This window comes from Camelus dromedarius, chromosome 12, assembly GCF_036321535.1.
Source record: "Camelus dromedarius isolate mCamDro1 chromosome 12, mCamDro1.pat, whole genome shotgun sequence".
Lineage (NCBI taxonomy): Eukaryota > Metazoa > Chordata > Mammalia > Artiodactyla > Camelidae > Camelus > Camelus dromedarius.
The window spans coordinates 43756812-43773915 of NC_087447.1; the positions used below are offsets into that span (position 1 = coordinate 43756812).

The 17104-nt window shown below is 49.6% G+C and overlaps 1 protein-coding gene across 5 annotated transcripts in view; it reads right to left on the minus strand.

The window, feature by feature from the left end:
* PPFIBP2 (PPFIA binding protein 2) overlaps positions 1 to 16872 on the minus strand; it is a 144681-nt gene extending 127809 nt beyond the window's left edge. For 2 of the 5 annotated variants that reach the window (XM_064492609.1, XM_031460122.2), the window contains exon 1: positions 16704 to 16871. The gene's annotated coding sequence lies outside the window, so the exon portion shown is untranslated. Of the gene's footprint in view, positions 1 to 5511; positions 5529 to 16703 lie in introns of those variants that run through there. The other 3 variants (XM_064492606.1, XM_064492605.1, XM_064492607.1) reach the window with 2 other exon arrangements.
* Between the last annotated feature and the right edge of the window lie 232 nt (positions 16873 to 17104).

A 17104-nucleotide genomic window follows, 5' to 3' on the forward strand; every position in this document is an offset into this window, starting at 1 on the left:
TATCCTCTCCCCCGTCCACAGCCATCTGCTCCCGTAGCAGGCAGAACCCTAGCCCCCTGACAGGAGCCTCCGGTAGTGTGTCTCCTCAGCCCCAGAACACACCCTTCAAAGAAAGCGACCTTCACTGTCCTCTTGAAGCAGAGAACGTGGGTGCACGTGCACCCAAACACCCCCAGGGAGGAACAAATGGACATCAAGCCATTTCACCGCCTCTACCTGATGGTGGACAGATTCACACAAATGCTTCAAATGCAGCTTCAGCTTGAACACTGCCTGAAGCTTCATCTCAAAAACCACCCCCTAAAAACATAATCAGTGAGGAGTTATTGCTGAAGCCGGGTGATGGCTTATACTATTCCTTCTACTTCAGTAGAAGGAATCTTTTTTTTTAATAACAAAAGCTTTAATCCACCACTTAGGAATCTGGGTTTTTCCAGAGGGCAGCACCAGATTCTACCTTCCTTTGCTGGGGACAAACAGAACAGAGATTTGAACCTAAATTCCTGATGCCTCAGTGGGTGCTCTTCCTGCAGGGCCACTGAGACTCCCTGAAGGTCCTGACATCTGACCAAACTTTCATCCCACCACCATTCAGACCCTCGTCGTCTCTCACCTGGATTTCCAAAGCTGCCTCCCCTAGACTTCCTACTTCCTGCTGACTCTTCTTCAACCTACCTTTCCCAGAGCAGGCAGGGTAAGTCTCAAAAAGCTCATGGCATTACTCCTCTGCTCTCAAACCCTCCACAGCTCCCCACTGCTTCGGGAACAAAGCTGCATTCTGTCACTCAGCCATCAAAAGGCTTCCAAAAAGATCCACCTTCCCAGCCACACTTCTCCCCATGCTCTCCAGCGAGCCACTTCCTACACCCTAAAAACAGACAGCTTTCCCTGTTTTCTCTATTTCCTCTGGGATGTTTTTCTTTCATCTATACTCTTCATCTATACTTTTTCTATACTTCAAATCTCACCCATTCGAAGACCTTACCCACATGCACCAACACCAACACCAACAAGCCTTTCCTGACCCCACTGCTCCCAGCACCTGAAGGTGCTGCATGCCCGCACTCTGCTCCTGCCACGCTTGGTACCACGTTTATCATCTCCCAGCTCTGTTTATGTGACTCCTCCATATGTCTGTCTTCCCTTCCAAGTTAAGATGCTTGAGAGCAAGGAGTCTGTGCTATTCACCTGTCTCTCCTCCGAGTCCAGCAACCAGCATCCACTTTCTCACTGTTTCCTTCCCTAAGGCCCCTCTCTTTGTGGTCTGATACTCCAAGGTGAAGGCAGCTCTGCCATCAGGGGAACATGGCCATGCCTGGCCCTGGCATGAGCTAACTGATGAATGCAATTAAATTGCCCAAGCACTGATGGGAGAAGAAGATGGAACTTCCCCTAATGGATGATAAAACCAGGCATTTCTCCTCCTTCTATTATTTTACAATGCTAAGCAACAAGGGAAAAAAAACAGATCTGAATTGGCAAGTTTTCTCTATCAGCTAGAGTATTTGAGGGCCTCATGCAGCACTTTAGGCTGCAGCCAGCTACCTCCTACCAGCCTCCCAAGCTGCCTGGTGGGTAGCACGGGGCCCCAGAATTTTGGCAGGCTCTAGGTAAATACTAATTGAATTAATCAACATTTATTCTGTGTTCTGAACTTTCATTTCAATGTGTTAAACAGTTTAATTTTGAATCAATGCAGTAGCTTTCCTTTTGCATATTAAAAAAAATGTTTAAACTAGTAGGAGACCAAAGAACTTCCTTAAAGACAGGCTGTGTGCACTGGCAACAGCAGCTCAGCTCCTGCTTCCAACAGTGAAGGGGGTTCCCTCTGCAGGCCTGGCTGGAGGCTATTACTGGGGGATGAGCAATTCTTTCTTCACTGGAGAACTGAGAGCTGCGTGGAAGCCAGGTGAAGACACCATGTAGAGCCCACTGCTGCCAGAGAGCCTAGACTACAGGGAACAGCTCGGTCTGGGCTTTTCTGCGTTGAGCCTTGGGACGAGGCCAATAGAGCTTCCTCCACTGACTGAGCTGAGTCTACCTTCCTCTACTGGTCCCTTGGCAGGACCAGCAGTGAGGGCCTCTCCATCCTTCCGCATGACACCAAGCCTTGTTCAATGAGGATTCTGAGAACATCCTGTTGTGGGCTGAATTGGGGCCCCCTGTCTCAAATTCCAATATTGAAGTCCTAACCCCCAGTACCTCAAATGTGACTATATTTAGAAATAAGACCTTTAAAGAGGTAATTAACTTAAAATGAGGTCATCAGGATGAGCCCTAATCCAGTATGACTGGTGTCCTTATATGGACACAGAGGGGAGACCATGTGAACACACAGGGATAGAGACCACCTACAAGCCAAAGAGAGAGAGGCCTCAGAAGAAACCAACCTTGCTGACACCTTGCACTTGGACTTCTAGCCTCCAGAATTGTAAGAAGATAAATTTCTATTGCTTAATCCATCCAGTCTCTGGTCTTTTGTTATGGCACCCCTAGCAAACTGACACATGCCCCATCTGATCTTGGACACACGCTGGGCAAACTGATCTGAAGAAGGCAGCCTCCTCCCCAGAGATGGGGGTCTCTGTTCTCATCCACAGGTGTTCCTCTTCCCTCTGAGGGAGACAGCCTTGCATCTCCAGGCCTAAAACAACATCCAGATAAAGACAGTTCCTAATAGTCCTCTATTTATCTTTGTAAGTCAGCTCTGAGTCAAGTGATGCCTGGGGACCAAGACCATTTAGTGAGGTCAGACTTTGGCATGCTGTCAGGAGGAAACCCTAAGACCCTGTAGCCCTGACCAGCTGTCAGGCTGCATTCAAGGAGCACAAGCCCTGGGCCCAGCCCTCTTCTCTTCAAAGCAGTTCAACAACTCCAGCATATGATGGGGGGAGGGGCAAAGTGGGTCCCCTAGCCTCAGCTCACCTGTCACAAGACACTTGCCACTCAGGTCTCTTCCCTCCCCCAAGAGCACTTAGGCCAGAGAGTGGTTCAGGGAATTTCCTAAGAAAAGTGATCCAGGAATCCCCCATCTGCACAGACTCACAGACCACAGCTAGAGGACTGCATTGCACAAGGTCTCCCCTCCCTGGAAGCCCACGAGGTCTTGTGTCCGGAAGTCTGTCCATCTGACCGCGGGGGAGTAGGAGCATCTGCATCAGCTCCTGGGGGCCTCTATCCCTCATCCTTACCTCTTTTCCACAAGGCAGGGCCATTACCCTCCCGTGGGAGATACCCAACAGTTCCTCAGACTCAAAGTGGAAGGTGGAGAGGCCTGTGTGATTCAACACGGGCACAGAAGGGGAAGGCAGCACCGACACCAGCGGCCCCAGCCCAGCCCAATCTGGACCTTGAGCTTTTGTGGCTTCTTCTTGTTTGTCCTGAAGAAGTTGAGGAGCAAGACGCAACAGAGAGAGTCCAGGCTTTGGAGTCACATGGACTTGGGTTTAAATCCCGGTTCCACTGCTTAGAGCTGGGTTCATTTCTGACCTTGGGTAACACAGATTAACCTCTCAGGTTACTGTGTAATAGACATATTACCACCTACTCCACACAGGGCAGGTCACAAGGTTATGAGAGGGGGCAGAACAAACCACCCAGCTCAGTGCCTGGCCCCTCTCTGAGAACATGTCCCTGCCACACTATTCCAGAAGATGGGGCTAGCCAAGACCTAGGCCTAATGTTAGGATCAGGAAAAAAAAAAATATGACACTGACTCCCTTTAAGAAGTTGCTGGTGGGGAGGGGAATAGCTCAGTGGTAGAGCGCATGCTTAGCATACACAAGCGGGTTCAATCCCTAGTACCTCCATTACGCAAAAAAAAAAAAAGAAAAAGTTGCCAAACCTCTTGCGGCCAGCCCGCACTGAGGGGACTCAGGAGGACAAACACAGTGCCTGTGCTCTGAGCTTTCCGTGTCTCCAGGAAGGCAGGGGCCACCGGGCCTTCGAGAGTGGAGAGTTTCCCGCTCACTCACATGCTCACTCATACAGACCCTTGGCACCTTCCTGAGCCATTCCACCAGTCCCACCAGACACCCAGCTTAAGGACAGTGAGCAGGTAAGTTTATGATGCTCGTGCGCCAGTGAGGAGCAGGCATCTGGCAGAGAAGTCACAGCTGGGGAGATGGAATTGGGAGACCCCAAAGATGGAGGCTAAGGCTGAGGCTAGGCTCCAGGGGTTGGGGAGAGTAAGGCCAAATCCCAACTACATCCATGGAGCAGGAGGTCCTCGGCCAAGGCACTGGCATGAGAGCCCTTAACTTAGCAGCAGCCTTGAAAGGAGACGGCCGAGTTGTCCTAGTGTCTCAAAGAGGCCCACAATGGCTCCCAGTGGACGTCACACTCTTACTGAACACCTAGAGCCAAACAGGCAAGCACTCCTTAGTCACTCGGGGAAGATTTTCATATGCGATGTGTGGCAATGATGCGACAAGATCATGTAGCCTGTAGGATCTGTCTCGTGAACACCATTCCTCACTCAACTGCCACCAGGTTTACTTAAAATTCTCTTTTTTGGTGGAGGGGTACAGCTCAGTGGTAGAGTGCATGCTTAGCATGCACGAGGACTTGGGTTCAATCCCCAGTACCTCCATTAAATAAATAAATAAATAAATAAATAAATAAATAAATAAATAAATAAATAAATAAGCAAGCCTAATTACCTCCACCCCTCCGAAAAAACAAAATAAAAAAATTTTTTTAATTGTTTCAAATGTAAGTAGTCACGACACGTGAGGGCTGGACCTGTGACCCTAGAGCAGCCTTTAACAGTTTTCAAAGTACTCACGATTAGTACGCAGGACATGGAAGAAGAGCTTTGTCCCACGTGAACTCCCCTATTCACACGAGATTCCCAAGACACTGGAGCCCAGATGTACCCTCCGTTGCACCCCAGCCTCCCTACAGGGTCTTCTTGGGCCTTCTCTCTGGGCTGAGGGAAACCTCATTAGGAAGCCTGAAGGACCCCATGCCCATCCTTAAGCCAGAAGCAAGGTGTAGCTGCCAGGGCTAGACTGGGTCCCAAGCACCAGGAAGGAGGCCGAGCTAGACAGAGGAGCTTCCCTGCCCAGACCTGAGGAGCAGTGAGGACTGACTGGCTGGACAGGACACAGGATAAGCAAGAACCCCAGCTTCGGCAGGCAGCCACCACCCGCGCGCACCAGCTCAGACCCTGAACGTGACACTATGGACACCACAGTGACACCCAGGGCCCACTCCATGCCCCGGCACGGGCAGGCTCCCAGCAAACGCTTATAGGACTGTGTCAGCCCCTCCTCTTCCCACCCACAGCCCCACTTGGGTTACTGCCCAGGTTTCTCTCACATCCCTCACCCTACCCTTCCAAACCACCATCTTGCTTAACATCCCTTACAGCTGACACCCTGGGGTCCCCAACAGGTGAGGTGGGTTGTAAGGAACTTGTTACCAATGATAAAGTAGTGAAGTGGGAAGCCCCATAAAAAGACCAGCAGGACCCCTGGGCAGAGCCGCTGCTCTGCTCTTAGCACCTACCGGTTCCCTGGCTCAGAGCCTCTCTCTCACTCTTTGCCTCTAAAGCGGCTAACTTACAGCTAGAATTCTATTGGTTCCCTGAGCTAACTTCTGATTGGTTATTTCCTTCACTCCTGATTGGTTATTACTCTCACTTCTGATTGGTTATTACTCTCACTTCTGATTGGTCCACTTCCCTAACTTCTGATTGTTCCATTTGTAGTACTTTATTTGCATGGAGCTCACTTCTGATTGGCCCATTTCTACAAAGTTTGTTCTGGTTGGTCAACTTCTGTTGTACCTTATTTGCATATGATGTTGCAAAATGTAAAACTGGCAGCCTATAAAAGGCCTGTGTAAAGCTACAGAGTCCAGAGCTTGAAGTGTTAACTCCTCTGGGACTGCTGGCATAATAAACCTGAGTTCTCCAACTCTCCAAGTGCTGCTTGGTCTCTTGCGCAGGTCCAGGTCGGTGTCACAACTAAGCTGTAACACGTTTTTCCCCAACAGTAGCTAAGACCAAAAATCAAAATTCTGTATAACTCAGAGAAGATTCTGCTTATCTTGTTCCACTCTAATATACTTCACTGAGTGGGAAAGAAAACAGAGTAATTTAGCCAGGAAATCAGCAATTGCCTATAGCACTCAGGAAACAACAGTTTCTATGACACCATGGACAACTGGGCAACTTCCTACTATTTTAGAGATTTACTTCCTAAATATGTATGTGTGTATGTCTGTGTATGTATTTATTGCGGCTGGGAGTGCATCACAGTAACCTGGCCACATTCACCAGGTGCTTTTCATGGGCTAACATTGTCTGGCACGTGCAGACTGACCATCTTCTGACCTCAACACAGAAAGCTGATCTTCGTGGTAAACAAGCTCTGAACTATAATAGAAAAGAACAAATCTGACTCCATATTAGATCTGTTTCTTTGGCTTTAACCCTGCAACCTGCATTCTAGGCTTGTCTTGCTAGCTCTTCACCTTTTGCAAAAGAATGTTGCCTTTAGTCTGAAATATACAAGACAGCCTATTTTCAAGGCTCTGACCTTCAAGCATATTAATACTTTTGCACTTACATAAAGATAACAAGTCACAGAATGGAAAATAACATTTGTTTTGCTGGAGGATTACAGGGACACCATGATCTGACCCACCTGGACAGCTACAAGAACACAGAATTCCTACACCAATAAGTTTGCAACAACAAACCACACCCCCTCCACTTTTTTAGTATAAAATGAGCCTGAATTTTGACTTTAATAGGATAGTTCTGAAGACATTAGTCTGCCATCCTCTTGGTCTTCCAGCTTTCCGAATAGAGTCACTATTTCTTGCCTCAACACCTTGTCTCCCGATTTACTGGCCTGTCGTGCGGTGAGGAGAACGAGTTTGGACTCGGTAACAGAACCACCTGGATGTGAATCATCTCAACGTGGCAGCAAGATGGAGTGGAAAGAACATGGGTTTGAGGATCAGGAAAATTGGGCATAAATCTTAGTTCAGTCACTCACCAGCTAGGGAACCTTGGGAAAGTCACTTTCCTGAGTCACTCTCCTCAGCTAAAGCCCCAGAAGGCCCCTGTGAGATGTGAGTGAGCAGTCGACTCTGAGCTCAGTGCCTGGTGCATGGCATGTGTTTAATAAGTGATGATTTCTAATCCCTGGTTCCCCATCTAACCCCACTCATTCCTCCAGTTCTGGCCAAACCAAACCACTGGCTGTTTGCCACACGTGCCCCTTAACTTACCGTCGCCACCTTGCTTTGTGCATTGCTGGTCCCTGTGCTAGAAGTGTCCTCCTTCACCCCCATGGAAAGGGGTGTTTCTGGCCCAACAGTCCTTCAAGACTCACCTCAAATGCCCCCTCTTCAGCAAGCCAGGTGCCCCAACCTCTTCTTTCTCGGAACGTTTACTGAGTTTTCTCTGCCTATTTTGAGTAAGGGGTACATTCCTTAAATTCTATCCAGGCAGCGGACTTGTCTTACTCATTCTGTGTTCCTACCATAACAGTTCTCAGCACAGAGGATGGTAAAAAATCATATGGTGACTGACATAACAAATGAGACCACAAGTCTGTTGACTTCAGGACACTTAGGAACTATGCTCTCTCTCTGCTGCTAAGAGTTTTCCTAGGTCCAGTGGGCCAGTTCTGATTTGGCGGCTTCCCCTACCTCCCAGAGAGCCAGGCCTCTCTTCCTACCAGCCTTGCCAGGCTCCCCTCCCTGCCACCCTAGCAAGGACTTGCACACCCGTCAGGCATCCACGTTGCTTAACCACAGCACTCTCCATCCCTCCCCCCATCCACACACCCCACCCAAAACCTCAGCCTACTTGAATAAGGTTCTGCTGCCCACAGCCTTTCCCTGCCTCCTCTTGGGGCTGGAAGCTTGCTCTGCGGCCCAGGCTGCAGACAAACAGTCAGAATTCCTAGTGTCGTGCCCAGTGCCCTCCTGGATCACTCCCTCCTATACCCACTCCTTCCTGGATGGTGTGAGCTCAATGTTTCAGACCACATGGCCCTGGTCCTCTGGGTACCAGGACTCCATGTTCTCGAAATCTTCCAGGAATGGCCCATGAGTCTGTAAGAGCCTTCATCCCCCAGTCAGGGGGTTAGGCCAAGACAGGCATCAGCAGAGAACACACACAGTACAATCCCTCCTTTGGGATTCTAACCACTTCTTCAGAGCCCTTCCTCTCTCCCACTGCCTGTCCTGGGTGGAATTTCAGCCTATGACTTGCAATCGAGAAGCTTCTGCACAGCTTTGTGGCTGTCCTTCCCTAGCCTTCCACCCTCATCCCATCCTACATTTGCTGCAAGTCACCTCTCTGCTCAGAAGCCACCAATTGTTCCCCCAAATCCTATAGCACTTTTCATGAGACCTACAACCTTTCAGCAAAGCCTGCCTCCCCTGTGATTTCACCAACTCCTCTCCAGTCAGCACTGCCTGGATAATACCCTTTGTAGGTAGACTCCAACACATGCTCTAAAACAGTCGCCTGGCTCGAGTTATTTGGAATTTCTTACATCGTGTCACACTGAAATCTGCCCCTTCTTTAATCCTCGTGACCGTCACCACCGTGGCCCCTCAACCCTGCCCTCTGAGCAACGCAGAACATGCTCAATCCCTTGCCCACTTGAAAATCAGAATCACAGCCCTGGGTCTTCCATCTGTCCCGGGACCTTCCAAAGCTTACAGGGCAGGGACTCCAGCTGTGCAGCAGTAGGGGGCCGTACTCCACCTGCTCCCAAAGTGTTATGCCCAGAGTCTCACCTCCAGGGTGGGCCAGTCATGGCCACTGCAGAGAAAAGTGGGATGCCTACCTCCCACCGACCGGCCCAGGCCACGCCCCCTGCAAGCAGCGTCTAAAACCGGGATTTCTATTCATGCAGCCAGGCTACACCAAGTTCTGTGGGCTTTTCTACGTGGTTGGGTAGGAAACACACCAATTGATTTTTGGAGCCTCGGGTCAGGACTTTGGCCTCACCCCGCCACGTCCCATCAGGCTGGTTTAGGCTCTGAGCTCTCTGTTACCCTTGTCCTGTACACTGGTGACTGGCCACTTGAAATCAGCCTGTCCCCTCACCCTGCTGTGGACTTCTGCCTCTTGGACTTCGTGCTCCCCTCCACCATGGGGGTCCCAACTGGAGGCCCAGAGAATACTACCTGCCCCCTGAAATTTCAGAATAAGCCCTCTGGATGATGTAAATCACCCCTCTTGACAAAGTATATTTGCGAGGCTTCCTGAGAAGAAGATGATGATGATAATACCACTTACTATTTACGATGCGCCGGGCACTGTCACCAACATGTTATATACATCTTTGCATCTTTACAACAACCAAAGGAAATAGGCCTCTTACTGTTCCCATTTGACAGGCGAGGAACTTCAAGCCCAGAGAGGGAAAGATTTACTCAAAGGAGCAACAGCAAGCCTGAGTAGAGCCAGGATTTAAACGAAGGGTTGTCTGAGCTGGCAGGGCCCTCAGAGACGAGGGAGGCCAAGTCCTCACGGTGGAGGAGCCCGTGCCTGCCATGCTGGAGTTGGGAGGGGCGGTGAGGAGTCAGTTTCCTTGTCTTAGAGGCAGGGCAACACCCCTGCAAGGGGTTTTGTGCAGCTCCACTGAGCTGCACAGCGAAAACCTAGATGGACATGCAGGGCGGTGGCTGTTGTTACCGGGAGAGCAGCGTTGCATGGAAGAACCAGATGTCTTGGCCGGTCACAGGAAGAGCTTATGTAATAAAGCTTTTTCATGACATGTAGTCGAGGTCAGGTGTTTAAGCCAAGAACTATTCCTTTGCTTTGGTAAAATGTCGAATTAGAAGAATCCTCTTTTCCCACTCAAATTCAAGTTCTAACTTCTCCCCTCGCCCTCCTCCAATCCCATCTCCCCAGCCCCCGCTCCCCTTACCTGCCCCAGTGGCTTACTGAATCTGGAGTTTGAGACCCCACATCCCAGTACGCCAGGGACAGTCCTGTCCTCCCAGGATCCCATCCAATTCAGCATTGGTCCACCTCCTCTCACTTTCAGAAGTGTCCCAGTTTGGACAATAAATTAAATCGAATACTTTAGAACCTTAAAAAAACAAAACAAAAAAAAAAAAACCCACTTTTCTTCTCTGGCACCTGTTTCCCTCCCATGAATGGAAATAACACTACCCGCCTCCTGAGACAAGCCCTTTGTAAAACCCACCAAAGCTGGAAGTTCCGCTCTCCCTCTGGAGGCAGCGTTCAGGGGCCAGTCTACACACCCCTCTGTTTCATCCATGAAGCAGCCCAGCTTCAAGCAAGCTATTCATGAGAAAACCTCTTTGATTCAGGGGAAACACAGCTTTGTGTTGTGGGAAGGAAACAGTTGCCCGTGAAGACAGAGGAGCTGTCACGTGTGTATGCAAGGAACAAAGGTAACCCAATTTTACTCTTCCTAAGCTTAGCTCTGGCTCTGCCCGTCTGTTCCCTTAGTCCCTACAGCAGATCTCCTGGCTCCTACACAACTAACACTTTTTCTTTCTCTCTCTCTCTCTCACTCACACACACACACAGTGTCAGCCCAAGGAGTTCCTTCTGGCCAGGCTCTCTGGGCCTTCCTGCCAGAAGCAGGTTGGAGAGGTTTGCTAAGAAGACCTCTTGGGACACCCCAGTGCAGTCACAGCAGTGGCCCTCCTGGTCAGAGTGGTCCCTGCCCAGGCAAGAGGCCCCGCAACATCTGAGTGAGCCATTCCAACCATGCACACAAGTCACTGTGGATTTATGTCTTTGCCTGGGAGTCAGGGCAGGGATTCTGACTATGCCCACTAAACACGCCCCTGAGCAGGCAGAGCAACCCTGGGATTTGGGTTAACTCCTTCCCGGCGGGAAACAGATGTACCCAGAGCACAGCCTCTGGGAACGTCACAGCACCTGTAGTCGAGGGGTAGGTGGGGGCCATGACAGGCTCTATTCCCCACAGCCTCACCTGGGTGAACAACCTCTTCCCGGAGGTTTGCTAGTAGGCCTGCTAACCGTTTACCTCTGCGTAAGTTGTTCCTGAGACATGGACAACTCAGATCTCCAGTCTGCAATCTACAGCTGTCCCTGCTACTTTACCCCTGGGGGGCAAGCTCGAGCACATTTTGGTCTCAGTAAACACACATACACACACACTCAAAACAAGATGAGGTAGAAACCTGCCAGACCTAACTACATAGCTCATAAGAACCAAGAAGCTTGACAAGTTTTGACTCAAAGTTGAATCCCAGCATTTTTTGTGTCTTTGTCTTCGTCTTTGTCAATTACCACGTGCAGGCAATAATCAAAAGGTTTCACATTCTTTAATCCAGCTCTGCCTTAGCAAACCGAGGTAACCACTGCACCATGGCAAAGACAGGACTCATCCTGGGGGGCTGGAGGCTGAGGAGCTTGGCCAGGCAGAGAGGTGTGGAAGGGAAGGGTAAGGAGGGCAGGAGACCCAGCCTCAGGGCCACTGAGTCTCTTGGCAGATTCTGGACAAGGTCGCCCCTCCTCATCAGACAGCTGTGGCCCTCACTCAACCATGTAAATCTCTGACACTGGCCCTATGCACAGACCCCTGCTCAGAAAAGTTTCTCAGGGCTGACTGCCTTCCCCAGATAGGCATCTCCCACTACCCCAACTCCAATACTACACAGCCAACTTCTCATTACTGGTTGGATGTGTCCCGGAAGTTTGTCAGGGCGTGTTTGGGTCCTTGGAATACGTATTTCCATGGAACTGACAGATTGGTAATTGCAGTCTCAGAAAAAAAAAAAAAAAAAAAAAACATGTAATACACACGTACCCACACTAAGCACAAACAAGTGTAAGAGCGCTGAGACCATACGGGCACCCCTACTTCCCATCAGCCCACATCCCCAGAGGCCACAGGCCAGAAAGAAGGTCTCATGAGCCCTCACAGCCCCATTGGCTTTGGCTGCCAGCAGACACTTCCCCCTGAGTCTTTGACCTATAAGACTCCAGCCTTAGCTATTCTGCAGATGGAATTTGCCCCAAACCTTGTCTCTTTCTCATTTTTCACTGCCTAATGGAATCTCCATCTGGACCTTCCAGAAGTTCTTGTCTGGCCAAACCCACTGAGCTACAAAGAACAGAACCCAAGGCCAGAGGGCCAGAAGGCCTGGGTTCTGCCACCAGCAGCTGGGTGACCCTGGGTGGGTTTCTTTAGGCCTTGCCATCCTCATGGGTAAAAACAGAATGGGCCTGCAAGAAGCTACCCAAGGCTTGCTCCTGATTCCAAAAGGAATCAACACCCCCTCATTTCCCTTCCCCCTTCCAAGAGGTTTCTCCACACCCTCATGCTGCTAACAATTGCTTCATTCTTCTCCCAGCAAACCAGCACAAAATGTCAGTGTCTAATTTGACTCTTTTCTCTCTCCCTCACGTCCCGTCAGTCACCAAATCCTGCAGGATTTCTTGGCAAGCTCATTCACCTCCCTTTCCTCCGTCCATCCCTATAGCCATTGCCTTGATTTAGGTCCTAATCTATCTCAATGGGTTAGTCCAACAGCACATTCCTGTAAGAAGTTCCTCCCTGTCCCTCCAACCAGCCCTTCTCAGTCTTGAATCCTCCTGAAAGCACAGCTTTCACCTTGTCTCTTCTAGACTCCAAGACCTTCAAAGGCATCTGAATTACACGTACATTCTTTAACTTCAACTTTCAAGACCTTCCAGGAACTCTCCCCAGCCAGAGGCTCGAGTCTCACTCCTCCCAGGATCCCCCTCCCCACTCCACCCTATGACTCTAGCCACCTGTGGACCACTCATCAGGCTTGTCCTAGTCTTTCAGGTTCTGCTCTTGTTCCTTTCCTCATCTCCCCCCACCCCTCCAACTCCCTCCGTCCCACACCACCCCTGCCACATAAAACCACCCGCCCCTTTTCCCCTTTTACTGAGGCCGACACTGCAAAACCAGCTAGCTCAAGGCCATGTCTGCCACAGACTCTTCCTGGACATCTGTTAAGTATAGGGCTGAACATAGGGCTGATGCCGCCCCAGGGCAGCTCAGAGTCTGAAGGGGGTGTGGCCAGAGACATGCAAATAAAGCCTCTAAGTACCATAGCAGAGATCGATATTGGATGCTAGACAATTTAGAGAAGAGGAAAAATGACTTGGGGGTGAGGGGAGGAGAGGTGTTTCAAGACTTTGATCTGCATCCTGAAGGATTAATAAGAATTCATTCATCTTGCGGAGCAGACACAAAAGGGCTTCCCAGGAAGAGGAAATAGTGTATGCAAAGGCAGAGATGCACAAAGGATAGAAACTTGTAAGCTACTCCATTTGGGGAACAGTGGAGATGCAGCTGGTGAGTCAAATTATTGCCAGCCTCTGTGGAGCCTTGAATGCCAAACAAGGATACCATACATTATCCCTTCAGAGAGGCAAAGCCTATCCCATCTTGTCTACACCTTCCATCCACAGATGTGTTACAGAAGCCAAGATTACAATTCAGCATGGAACTCAGTGATTAAAAGCATCATGCACAGTGAACGCTCAGTTCTCAGTGTGCCTGAATGTGTACGTGACAGAGAGAGGAAATGAAAGTAAGAATTATCAAGGAGCACCAAATAGAAATCATACATTTCCCAAGAGAAAGCTCAGAGTTAGCAGCTCCCTGGAACTCACAAAGCCTTGAGGAATCTGGGTCTAAAAGTAAACAGACTGCTAGAAGACAGCATCTCCGAGAAGGTTGTTTACTGAGGGTGGGAGAGATAAGAATGTGAAGACGCCAAGACCTGGCTTTCAGAGTCTATAAGCCTACCTTCCTGAGACGAGCTGTAGATTCTGCAAAAACTGAGACACACAGGTGTCATCAAGTGTTGAAATCAAAGAATGATGCCAGGAAACATAAAGTGGAACTGCTCTGAGGAAGGAGGAAGCAGGAAAGATAGTGACTCAGGAGAACACAAAGCTGCCAAGAGTTTCAGCCTAGTTGTGCCCACACCAAGCGGTGACGGTGTCACATTTTTTTTTCCCTCGAGTGTCACCTCTTGAATAAAGGTGTGCAGTCTGGGAACTTCATAAATGTTTAAATGCCTGAACGGTGGTATTCTTATTAGCTCTTCGTTCTCATATTTTACAAAAGGAGATCCACCAGAGGATTTTAAGCAGGAAAGGGTCACGAACAGATCTATATATCAGGAAGAAAATTTCTTGATGGCCGACTAAAAAACAACTTCCAAATATTACCGCAAATGTGACAGTCTCAAGGGCATGACATTCCTTGTCCAAAGCTCAATTCTTTCAGGATCGTTTCTTCCTCCTCACTTTTCAGCCTGGCACCCCAGTCCATGGATTCTCTCTAGTCTCATCCACCTGTCCCACTCTCTAGGGTCCAATACCCGCCCTCACCACTTCTATCTTAATTGATCGTGCAGGTCCTAATGAGCCTCTACACCCCCAGTGTCTTTTCCAGCTGGTCACTGCTTCCCGTAGCCCGGCCAGAGTCCACCCCACCAGTTCCCACCTGATTTTCATCAGAACCCAGGGGAAATTGGTTAAAAACATGCTAGACCTACTTAATTGGAGTAGTTTAAAAGCTCCCCAGGCGATTCTGAGGCACAGACAGATTTGCAAACTACTTTTCTTAATCCTCAAAGGGACTGTACCACTGAGGACTTGTAAGAAATGCAGAAGGTCAGGTCCCACACTTGACCTGGGAATCAGAATCTGCATTTGAACAAGATGCCCCAGGTGATTCTTAAGTTTGTTAAAGGTTGAGAAGCACCGCTCTACACTGTTGCCAGACCACTCATTCTACAAATATTTACTGGATTTTCTCCATCGGGCTAGGGGTTGAGAGGTTGGGAGGGTCAAGGGCCAAGGTTCCTGACTTTAAATTCACAGAACCATCAATCAATCTTCTGCTTAAAAACCATTACTGGTTCCCATGCTTTCAAAGTCCAGACTTCTCCCACCTGGCCTTCTTGGCCCGCTGGAGCCAGGTTTCTTCTCACCAGCTTTACTGTCTACCACTCGCCACAGGAGCCAAGCTGGGCCACTTGCCACTTCTCACAGCTACCCAGTGCTTGCCTGCCTACAAAGCTCTCATAGCCCAGGTCACGCTCTGCCCACCTCTGCCTGGAGAAACCCAGGAGAAGTCCTTTGAGGTCCATCACACACCCATCCGCTTCTTGAAGTTAACCCAGATTTTCCCTGCTCAGATGAAAGACAAATTCCCACAACTCTTTGCTCTTACCTCCTTTATAGCATTTATCTCATTCCACTTAGTCTTATTAAAGTCAGTGCACCTGCCGTAGCTACCCCAGTAGAGACCATATTTGTCTCTGCAATAGCAGTAAGCTAATAACTGGCACACCATCAAATCTCAAAGTAATAATAACAATAATGTATTAAATAAAATTATGGATGGGGGAGGGTATAGCTCAGTGGTAGGGTGTGTGCTTAGCATGCTCGAGGTCCTGAGTTCAATTGCCTGTACCTCCATTTAAAAAAAAATAAAATAAATAAATAAACCTAATTAGCTCCCTCCAGAAAAGCAAACAAAACAACAACCAAATGCAATCAGTAAAATCCCTTAAAAAAAGATGTTTAAAAAAAATTATGAAGGCACTAAGTGAAAAGTTTACCAAACTCCCCCATCTACCACTTCAAAGTCACTTAAATATTAATTTAAGCAGATTACATAAAATGGGCTGCCTCTCAAGCCCCAAAGAGAAATAATCTCCAAATCAAATCATATTTTGTGTTTTTCATATAGTACAAATAATAGACTGAATGTGCTGAAGATGAATTTTGTGTACAGCCAACTACCTTTCTGTAGTTGGGCATTTAACTTAACAGAATGCAACAAAAAATTTGGGAATACTTTAGATAATTAAGGAACTGGGAGAGGGAGGAGAGATGAAAAAGACAGGAAGTAAACCAAAACATGGAAAAAAGAGACTGAGCTATACCAAATATCCAGCTGCTCTAAAAGTAAAAATATAATACTCTGGATTTGTTTTTTAAGAGGATTAAATGCTGGCTAGAATGCCTGTTTTGATCTTAAAGTTTGGAAGTTCTGGTCTTTAAACATATCTTATTTGCATCTGAAAAACAACTGCAGGTCTGGAGTAGGGGGTATCAGGAGGGAGAGGGGCCCACGTTCAAATAGGACTATCCCCACCTTGCAGTCTACTGGGACGCAGTGACTTGAGATTTGGAAAGGCATGTTGCACTTCTGCAATTACGGTATTGAGCTGGTCTCAGCCAAGGCGTTGCAGCTGGACACGCGCTCTACCGAACACCGATTTGCTTGGGCAAATCGACCGTAAGCTTCCCGACCACCTTGGGCTCTCTGTCTCTTTAGACTACGCCGCTGCTCAAGCTGACTGAGCAGAGTTCTGACATACCACACATAACTGAGGTGAACGGCCACCATGCGCATCTCCAGAGCCATCCTGACACCTGTAGGAGCGCGGACTGTCCGTAGACCCCGGGCAGAACTGGGTGGAGACTTGGAGCAAATTTACAAGAGTTATACCCTCCTCCCAGTTTTCTGGCCAGAGAAGGGGAGGAGGTTCCGTCCCCGCGCCTGCGACACGCTCTGGGGCTGATATAGGAACTGTGCCCCTCCCCACGCCCCAAGCGGTTCTTGGAGCTGGGGGCTCTCGGTTCCCCAGGCAATGCCCCTGCGGGAGCTCCTAGTCCCGACCGCGCCGCGGACCTGGGGGCGTGGGGACCGCCCACTGACCTGGGTGCGGGGCTTCTCTCCGGGCAGCTCAGGTGTGCGGGCCTTTCCCGTGTCGCTCCCACCTCAGAACATGAGAGCCAAGAACCAAGCTGCAGGCCACTGACCCACCGACCAACTGACCGACCAACCAGCGAACCGACCGGCAGCGGCCGGGCCTGGAGCCCACGTGACGGGGGCGGGGACCCGCGGGAGACTCGTCCCGGAGCGCCGGTTCCCTCACCGCCCCACCTTCTTCCCGGGCCCGCCCCTCTGCCACGCCCCCTCCCTCTCAGGTTCAGTTGCGGCCCTCAGGGACCAGGCCGCGCAGGGTTCCAGTTCCCCAGGGACCCGCCTCGTCAACCCCGCCCCTTCGAACCTGCTAATCCCCGCCCCGTAGGCCGAGCTCGGCGTCCCCAAGCCCC